This window comes from Abramis brama, assembly GCF_963993115.1.
Source record: "Abramis brama genome assembly, chromosome: 20".
Lineage (NCBI taxonomy): Eukaryota > Metazoa > Chordata > Actinopteri > Cypriniformes > Leuciscidae > Abramis > Abramis brama.
This window is the reverse complement of record NC_139982.1, coordinates 4,118,563-4,127,664: the sequence shown is the minus strand read 5'-3', so window position 1 is coordinate 4,127,664 and position 9,102 is coordinate 4,118,563.

Sequence of the window (9,102 nt, the reverse complement as noted above, 5' to 3'; positions counted from 1 at the left end):
ATTTCTCTTTCTAGATGCTCGTTGAAGTGCAGGAAAACTCTCTCGCTGACAGATAGGGAACTCAGTAATATCAAGATGAGTCCTCTAGTGGTGAAGGATGGAAGTGCAATTATTACAATGTTGTGGCTTTACAAGAACAAGAAGTTTTACAAGAACAAGCACCACTCATATTTTCTCCACATTTGTGTCCAGTTAAGGGATATGAGATTAAATGTTACATGTTTACTTACATCATAATAATGAATAAAGTGTGTGAAAGGTTTGATATTGTGTAGTTTGTGATCCTCCATCAGCAGCTGCAGTTTCTCTCAGCTGTATCAGTGCAGTCACTGTGACGTCTGACTGACAGAGGTTTTTGTACGACTCTTTATCACTGTGTGAACACATCACCACTGCTGTGATAACTCTGACAGTAATAATCTCCTGTATCTTCAGTCTGGACTCCACTGATGGTCAGAGTAAAATCACTGCCAGATCCACTGCCACTGAATCTAGATGGAGTTCCAGTATAACGGCTTGTTGCAAAATATATCAGTAGTTTAGGAGCTTCTCCAGGTTTCTGTGAGTACCAGGCTAACCGATGATTACCATTCCACACAAACACATTACTGCTGGTTTTACAGTTTATTCTGACTTCTTCTCCTGGTTGAACTGCTGGTATTGATGGACTCTGAGTTACAGTGATCTGTCCTCTACACTCTGAAAGAAAACACAACCAAAAATGAAAATGATATATATAACGATATACAGTATATGATAAAAATATTTAACATTTCAAGAGAACCAATATTCATTATAAAAGCTGTATTACACAAACCTTGAATAAACAGTGCAATGGTCCAGATGAAGATGTTGATTGTGTTCATTGCTGTAGTTTAGTCTTGTGTGATGATGAAGAGTGTGTTCTGTTCTGCTCTCAGTCATGAAGTGTTAAACTCACAGCACTATAAACACTCTCAGAGCACTGAAGCATGTGCTGACAATGCAAAGAAGTGGGCAGGATTTACAACAGCTTGTGCTGATAACAAACTCATATACACTAGAGTTACAGAATCATGACTTTATTTAGTATTTTTATTGTGACTCCTGAGACACTGAGGATGTGCAGATGAACGTCCATCTCTGTGTCCATATTCAGTCATGTGACCATCATCACTGCTACACTTCCACTAGATGAACCGCCATCACTAAAGTAAGATCATGAATCATGAGTCTGTTCAGAAAGTATCAGGACTGATTGTGAATCTCTAATCAGAGTTCATGGTGTCACTCCATCTATCATGAAGCCTCATGTGTGTCTGAAATCATCAAATGGAGAAGAAACAGGCTGTTAAAGATGGAGACATATTAGAGCTTGTTCACGTTTCATGATCTTGTGTGGAGATTCATAACCAGTCCAGATACTTTTAGAACAGACCTTGAATATGAAAACATGCTTGACTGTGGAGAACATGCAAAATACCTTTTATATTTTCATTGTTGACACTTTCTATTGACTTTGGCTCTAATATTCAATAAACTCATTATTTGAAGAGATTTTCACTGAAGATTGAAGTCTGAAGCTGCAGGTTTTTCTGTGAATCATGATGATTGATCTGCATATGAAGAACAGAAGCATCATTATGAGAAACTCCACAACATCATCCATGATCAAAGAGGTCAAAGGTCACCTCAGAGGTCACAGCTCATCAAATATATTTCTTTAAACAGTGTTATATCAGAAAGCATTTAGTCAAATCTGAATGAGTGAGTGTTGAGAAGAGCTGAGGATCTTCTAATATCAGTGTGTTGAAGTGTTGTTTCTCTCTCTCTGCTGGAGTGTGTGTTCACTCGAGTGGAATAGAGGTTTTTGTACGAGCGTTTCATTAGATTGTATCACTGTGGTACACATTCGGTGGAGGAACTAAACTGGTGATCGGTAAGTCTGTCTATTTAATCACCTAATAAAAAAAAAAAACAATTTAGATTTCAGAAAGTGTTTTACAGTGGAAACAAGAACAACATTTATTAATAATAATGACTATTAGATGTTGTGGCAAAACTTTACTTAAAGCCTTTATGTATAATGCATTATAAAGGTTTCAATAGCGTATGTTATAATATATGTTTTCATGAATAACTGTAACCAAAGTTAAAATGTTTTATAATATTTGCAAATTTCTCGTTACATCTAGAATTAGTTGTTTATTGTCATGAGTTTTAGTGTGTTATAATTTTTTGGAGGTGTAACAATGAATAGATAATATTATAATGTGTTAAAACCTTGGTTACAATTATTGGTGAGATTATACATGCATTATAATGTGTAAAACAATATATAATTAATGCATTAAAAATACTTTTTATAATACAATATGTATAAAGGATTTAAAGTGTCACTGATATTTTTGTATAATGATTTAATCTAAAACAATGACATTATTATAAGAATAGCATTATTCCTTTCAACAACAAAAAATAATAATAAAAAAAATGAAATAAAATTCTAAACATATTTCCACACTGTGTCTCACTATGAGTTTAATCAGTTTATTACAGGTTTGTTTTTCCTTCTTTTATTTCTACACTGAGTTCATATTTAGTTCATCTTTTATTGTAGAAATCATACATGGAAAAAGAGATTTGACATCAGAATGTAAATGTTGCTGCTTTCTGTAGTTCAGTCAATGATACTGAATCTCTTTTGCTCATGTTGTGCTTATAATTCAGTGTTTTGTTCATTCTGTGTGATTCAATTGTGTTTTAACTCTGTTTGAAATTGAGTTACATTTTCAGTTCAGGAGAATATCTCAAAATTTAAGATATTTATGTTCAGAGTGAATAATTGCTGGAATTAAAGCAGTCAGATCGGCCTGATAATAGATAATATGTGTTATAACTGCTGTTACACTTATTGATGAGATCATACATGCATTTTAATGTATATGGCAGTGTATAATTAATGCATTAAAATACTTTTATAATGCAATGTGTATGAAAGCTTTAAATAAAGTGTTACTGATATTGTTTTATAATGATTGAATCTAAAACTAGAACAGCATTACTCCTATGCTGTGAATGTGCAGTGTGTTGTGTGTGTGTGTGTGAATGTGTTGTGTTTGTCTCCTGCAGCTGGTCCCACAGTGAAGCCCTCAGTGTCTCTGCTGCCGCCCTCTTCTCTGCAGATCTCTGGAGACTCAGCCGCACTGCTCTGCCTGCTCAGCTCTTACTCTCCACAGGGGGCGCTGGTGAGCTGGACACTGGACGGGTCAGAGGTCACCGAGGGGGTTCTGACCAGCGCAGAGAGCCAGCAGGACGGCCGCTACAGCCGCAGTAGCGTCCTGACCCTCAGCAAAGCACGCTGGGAAGAGGGAGAGCTGTACGTCTGCAGAGTAACACATGATGGAGCTCCTCATGAGGTCTCGTTCCACAAGAGCTCTGAGTGCTGATGTTTCTCTCCTGAAGATGAGCCGTATCTGAGTGTCCTGTGTCAGGCAGGATTCACATGAGTCTAGTGCTGCAGCTGGAGTGATTTACAACTCAATACTGAAACTGAGTGTGTGTGTGTGTGTGTGTGTGTGTGTGTGTGTGTGTGTGTGTGTGTGTGTGTGTGTGTGTGTGATCTTTCAATCTGCTGTGTTTGCTGCAACATTCAATAAAGCTTCTCAACAAGTTCACTTTGTGTCTGACAACATCATTCAACTAACAGATGAAGATGCAGGTGCTTTTCAGAAGGTTGATGTAGCAGTAAATGTCAAATAAAGCTCTTGGGGTTTGAACATGGTCTCTGGAGACAGAGCTGCTCTATTCTGAGAGGATCACAATCACTCCACCCTGACAATGCAAATGGGCTTTTCAGTCTCACTCTTTGATTGGTTACATGATCTGGACTGAAACACTTTCACTTCTGCTTTCTGAAATTAGCCGTTCTGACACTAATTGTTACATAATCATTACATTTATAGGCGATGGTGTAAATTTACTGTATATGAAAATGTTATTAAAAATATAATAAATGATCATAACTCAAGAATCATCTGTTGTGACAGTAATTGTGTAAGAATGTAAAAGTTTGTGTGTCTCAAATGGAAAGCATCACGTCCAGACAGCAGAAGTGACTGAATGCAGTCTGTTCAGTTTGATTGACAGGATCATATATTACACCTAAAACATGATGATCATATTGAAACACTGACTCATTCTCTTCATAAACACAAGAGTGATGTTGATTGTAATGATATAGTGTTATTAGTGTTTGGATCAGAGGTTTGACAGTTGATGCTGGAAGGCCAAGAGAGCATTACAATAGTCCAGTCTGGAGAGAACAAGAGTTGTGTAGCTCTGATAGGAAGGGCCTGATCCTCCTAATGTTGTATAAGGCAGATCTGCAGGGCCGGGCAGCTCTAGAAATGTGCTCTGTGAAGTTTAACTGATCGTCAATCACAAATAATACTTAGTATACTAATACTATACAGTCTACTAATACTCTAATGAGAGTTAGTGGACATTGTTGTATAGTCACGTAAATCAAGAGATCACATTCAGGAAACTCACATGTCTCTTTGCTAGCATTGCATGAACAAAAACAACTTTCTCTCCCTCTTCCATGCACAGGGGCGGACTGGGACCAAAAAGTGGCCCTGGACTTTCTGGCCCACAGCAGCCCACCACATCCCACATCATAACACATTGGCACAATAATGTGCAGAATAATTTTTAACACCACTTATAGCATAAAAATTAGGGCTGGGAAAAGATTAATCGCGATTTATCACATCCAAAAGTTTGTGTCTACGTGATATATGCGTGTGTACTGTGTATAATTATTTTGTATATATAAATACACACACATATGCATGTATATATTTAAGAAATATTTGCATGTACATACTGTATATATTTATATATAATTTATACCGGTATTATATATAAATTTAAATATTTTATATATAAATAAATATTTCTTAAATATATACATGCAAGTGTGTATTTATATATATACAAAATAATTATACACAGTACACACACATATATCACGTAGACACAAACTTTTATTTTGTATGAGATTGATCTTTTCCCAGCCCTAATAAAAATATCGCACAATACAAAAATAAATGCTATTTAAACATTAATTTTAAGTAACAACATATAGTAGGTCATATTTGTAAAACAAAGGGAAACAAACAGAAGAACATTAAGACTCACAACATTATTAACATAAAACTATCAAGACAGAATATCAGCTAGTCAGGGGCAGGGGGAGCTAGAGCTGTCAGAGCCTGCTGAACTGATACTCTTCGCGCCAAATGTAGGCGTATAATATGTTAATTTGAAGCATTTCACAGCATCTACCTCTAATGCATTTTTTAACACGTAACCTTTCAGCTCAACCTTTTCTTTACTTCCTCTTGTCATACATGGACAATTATAATAATTATATAAATTATTATAAAATAATTATCTGGTTAGTGAACAAGTCAGTGCACGATAATAATAGCAAAACAGCGAGCAAAGAAGTCAAAACGCTACAGACAGAAGGCTGTTCTAATGTCACGTCATGTTACCTGAGTGTTCCTTGGCGAATATTTCAATATTAACATCGGAGTGGAATAAAGAAAGTATTTAGCAGGATTGATATTCAAAACGGTAAGCAACACTGCTTTGTTTACAGTTTGTGTAACTTACCTGCAGCCGGCAGCGTCGGTTTCTCTTTTTGAATGATGAATATGAATATATCTGCAGAAATAGACCGTTGTCTCATTTACACGCAGACGCTGAACGCGCATTCTAGCTGACAGCCGGCTGTAGTTGTTTTATCGGTGTGTTCAAGTGCAGCTTTTTTTCCCGCGACGCGAGGAGACAACACAGTCGGTTTTCATCAGCGCTAGTTCATCGGCGTCGGCTTGGTGTGTGTTCCAACTTCCAGGACGTTAAAAGGGGCGTGTTTCAAGATACGCAATGGAGTAGACCAAACTAATTAACAGGGAGGTAGTGCAATCCACTCACAAAACACTTGTCGGCCGCGCCCGCGCGATCGTCTCACTCATCCATTTGCGTAGAGAATAAATGATTTCCGTCATTTAAAAAAAAAAAAAAAATTGCTAGCCTATATATATTTGTGTACCGGGTGGGCCGGCCCACTTTGGCCAGCGGCCCACCGGGAAAAGTCCCGGTGCTCCAGATGGCCAGTCCGCCCCTGTCCATGCATACCAGTTCCCCACATAATACAACAACTCAACAACTCAAGACTAAAGCCGGTGCACACTGTGTGATTTATAATAGTCCTTTACGATTGTTGCTACGAACATGGTCCTCGCTGTAAGCCATGTCACACTGTAAGATCTCAGTCGTCATTAATGTCAGACTGTACGACAGTCAAGAAGCGTTAAAAGCGGACGCACGCAAGAAAACTTGTCCAGTCACCGTAGGTTTTCCACAGTCTGCTCGGGAACCGATGCTCTCGGGCCAGATATAGTTCTTTCAGTGAGTAAACGGCTCGACGGCAGGAAGGAATAAACCAAACCATTTTTAAACATTTTCTTTCAGTAATAAAAGGTAGTGTGTCGAATGTCTCTTCGTATCGTCCCCTATCCCTTCTTAACTCTGACAATAAAATTATAGCTAAAGTCCTGTCCAACCGGTTAAAAAAATATATTGGCACTTTAATTAATCCTGATCAATCAGGTTTCATTCCCGAGAGATTTTCCTTCTCAAACACAAGGTGTTTGCTTAATTTAATGTATTCAACTAAATAATAAAGCTTGTGAAAATATATAAAACAGTTATTTTATTAATATCTGTGGGGAAAGAAAAAAAATAGAAATTTTAAGTTTCTAAGAGAAAATAAGAAAATGCATAAACTAAAATAATAAAACTCATTTAGAAAATGTATCCAATTTAGCAAGACAAAGATTGGTTCAATTCAACGAGTGGGAGTTAGCCCCGCCTTAATAGAAGGACTCTTCTATTAGGGTATTAGGGCAAGGGTGATGCAACACTTTTTACGAGACAGTGAAGCGGCTAGTTCAAGTTACAGAAGCTGCTGGTGCGATCCTAAAGAAAGAAAAACGAGAATTAGAACGAACGAACAAACCAAGAGTTAAATCAGAGAAACAATAGAGAGACTTTAAGATTAAAGTGCGGATTGAGTTTCATCGGTCAAACGTTACGAGTGAACGTGTTATTGACTGCTACGAAGAGAATACATTTCCAAAGTTGGAAGTTTTGCCCTTCATAGCCGATGTATTGAGTTCTCTTGGTGAGTGTTGTAATTAAATCTTCTTTTTATAATTATTTTTTAAATAATTATTTTTGTGTGTAAAATGCTTGATAAATTGTATTGAATTACTAAATTCTGATGTTATATGCAGTTGTATGTAAAAGAGTTGACCCTTTTGTTTATAATGGGAAGAGTATTGCATGTATGTGTTGAATAATTAATGTTTCAGAGTTAAAAGTCACCTCGAGTGGTTAATAGAGGTTATTTTAACGAATTTTGTCGTGTATTTGAGCTATGAGTTAATGCGCGATCATGGCGCACATGTAAAACGGGCAGATGAGGCCTAAGTGCGTCATCGGAAAAATAGCTCTTTGCACATACAAACTACAGGTCCTTCTCAAAAAATGTGCATATTGTGATAAAGTTCATTATTTTCCATAACGTAATGATAAAAATTAAACTTTCATATATTTTAGATTCATTGCACAACAACTGAAATATTTCAGGTCTTTTGTTGTTTTAATACTGATGATTTTGGCATACAGCTCATGAAAACCCAAAATTCCTGTCTCAAAAAATTAGCATATTACATCCGACCAATAAAAGAAAAGTGTTTTTAATACAAAAAAAGTCAACCTTCAAATAATTATGTTCAGTTATGCACTCAATAAATCATTTTGCAGAAAAGGGAATCCTTTTGTAGAAATGACTGCTTCAATGCGGCGTGGCATGGAGGCAATCAGCCTGTGGCACTGCTGAGGTGTTATGGAGGCCCAGGATGCTTCGATAGCGGCCTTAAGCTCATCCAGAGTGTTGGGTCTTGCGTCTCTCAACTTTCTCTTCACAATATCCCACAGATCCTCTATGGGGTTCAGGTCAGGAGAGTTGGCAGGCCAATTGAGCACAGTAATACCATGGTCAGTAAACCATTTACCAGTGGTTTTGGCACTGTGAGCAGGTGCCAGGTCGTGCTGAAAAATGAAATCTTCATCTCCATAAAGCTTTAAGCAGATGGAAGCATGAAGTGCTCCAAAATCTCCTGATAGCTAGCTGCATTGACCCTGCCCTTGATAAAACACAGTGGACCAACACCAGCAGCTGACATGGCACCCCAGACCATCACTGACTGTGGGTACTTGACACTGGACTTCAGGCATTTTGGCATTTCCTTCTCCCCACTCTTCCTCCAGACTCTGGCACCTTGATTTCCGAATGACATGCAAAATTTGTCCAAAAGTCCAGTGCTGCTTCTCTGTAGCCCAGGTCAGGCGCTTCTGCCGCTGTTTCTGGTTCAAAAGTGGCTTGACCTGGGGAATGCGGCACCTGTAGCCCATCTCCTGCACACGCCTGTGCACGGTGGCTCTGGATGTTTCTACTCCAGACTCAGTCCACTGCTTCCGCAGGTCCCCCAAGGTCTGGAATCGGTCCTTCTCCACAATCTTCCTCAGGGTCCGGTCACCTCTTCTCGTTGTGCAGCGTGCACTTTTTCCTTCCCACAGACTTCCCACTGAGGTGCCTTGATACAGCACTCTGGGAACAGCCTATTCGTTCAGAAATTTCTTTCTGTGTCTTACCCTCTTGCTTGAGGGTGTCAATGATGGCCTTCTGGTCAGCAGTCTTACTCATGATTGCGGTTTTGAGATATGAACCAGGCTGGGAGTTTTTAAAAGCCTCAGGAATCTTTTGCAGGTGTTTAGAGTTAATTAGTTGATTCAGATGAATAGGTTAATAGCTCGTTTAGAGAACCTTTTCATGATATGCTAATTTTTTGAGATTTTGGGTTTTCATGAGCTGTATGCCAAAATCATCAGTATTAAAACAATAAAAGACCTGAAATATTTCAGTTGGTGTGCAATGAATCTAAAATATATGAAAGTTTAATTTTTATCATTACATTATGGAAA